The sequence below is a fragment of the Nannospalax galili genome, unplaced genomic scaffold, assembly GCF_000622305.1.
Source record: "Nannospalax galili isolate Female #2095 unplaced genomic scaffold, S.galili_v1.0 scaffold839, whole genome shotgun sequence".
Taxonomy (NCBI): domain Eukaryota; kingdom Metazoa; phylum Chordata; class Mammalia; order Rodentia; family Spalacidae; genus Nannospalax; species Nannospalax galili.
In genome coordinates this window covers 269849-271634 of record NW_008341880.1, presented here as the reverse complement: position 1 = coordinate 271634, position 1786 = coordinate 269849, and positions in this window count along the sequence as shown.

Genomic DNA, 1786 nt, shown 5'->3' with positions numbered 1-1786 from the left:
CAATGAAACTGTATAGGTGGGTCTTCACACAAACGACTACAGATTTTATTTTTGACCAGTTATTCTTATGGGGCCTTTGATAATCTAACAGGGGGAGTGTAAACTAGTGTGGCAACTATGTAATCAACCAGGAGGTTTCTCAAATATCTAAATAAAAAACTACCTTTTCATCCAGCTATACTACTCTTGTGTGTATACCCAAAGAATTTGTGTTCTTCTACAGAGATACCTTATCAGCCATGTTCAGTGCTGCTCTATTCACAAAACCTAGGGAATAAAATCAGCCTAGATGTGCATCAGCTGATAAATTGATCATGAAAACATGATGCACATAGTCAATGGAATTTTATTGAGCTGTGAAAGAAAAATAAAACTATAGACATTACAGGAAAATAGATGGAAGTGAAAAAATATAGAGGTAACCAAGACACAGAAGGACAAAGTCACATGTTCTCTTTCATGTATGGATGCTTACTTTGAATCTTTAGTTTGGTGTTTCAACTTGGAGTACCTGTGGGAGCCAGGGAACTAGAATGGCGCTACTGTAGTGGTGGTGCCTTTTCAATTTGTCTGAAAATTATATTTTTCAGAAACATTATTTCTGGATTTAATTTCCATTTTCTATTTAACTTTATGAAGTAAATCCATTGTTGGAAGTCATTATGCCTTGGACATCCCTATTCTGATGGATTTGTTCTTTCTTGCATGATATTATGCAAGAAATCTTGAATGATAATATTTGCAGTTGCAGTTATGTCTGTTTTACTTGTATTTATGTGTAAAGTTTTAGATATACTGCATAAGGAAAATTAAAAATTATGTGTGTTACCTCAGAAACATCACATTTTGAAAGAATATTTGAGATCCCAGTGCAGGCTTTCTAACCTCAGAGGAAGCCAGTCATAACCACTATACGGATAGAAGACAAAAGTTATCAACTCTAAATTCATTGACACCCAGAAAGCACATGTGGTTTCAACCTTCTACCTACAGTTTAGACAAGTCAGTGTTTCCTTTGGATTGAAATAGGACAAGGCCAAGTGCACTGGACACTGTCTTGTGTATCTCTGGTCAGGAGGCAAGGTAAAACTTTTAGTGACACACTCCAGGAAGAGACAGAGCCTGAGTGCAGGGTGAGAGGCATGAAGCATGGGACCATACTACATACCAGTAATATCCTAGGTGAGTAATTATTTATGATGGATGCAGTCACAGCCCCATGACAATTGTGTTTCTTCTGCAATCCATTGCTTTCCTTGGGGGTGAAACATAACCATTGAAAATTACTTTTGCCTCATTAAAAAAATGAACACTTTATATAAACTCAGGTACTGAGTTTCTATCTCATACCATGGGATAGCAGCAACTGTAGTGCTAAACTGAAAGGATTGTTTTGTGGTCCAAACAGGGCTGAAACACAGTATATGAGTCACTAAGGAGAGTGGCATCTACAAACATAGTATTGGATCGGTGTTCTTATAAGCATAAGAAGAAGTAAGGCTATCGGAGAGATGGAAGTTTCTTAAGAGTCACGGAATCCAAACTATTCATTTAAGAAGTAAATTCAGCAAACAATAGAAAATACCTAAAATTTTAAAAAATCATTAATCACAGTGTTGTAGAAAAATATTTCCTCAAACTCTTAAATGTTTTTATTGAATTTCTGTGAATTTCATACAATATATGTTGATCATAAATAGATACTTAACCTACTCCCCATATGCACCCCTTAGTATCACTGCTTGATATCATCACCTGATTTCATGAGTCTACTAATATATATATA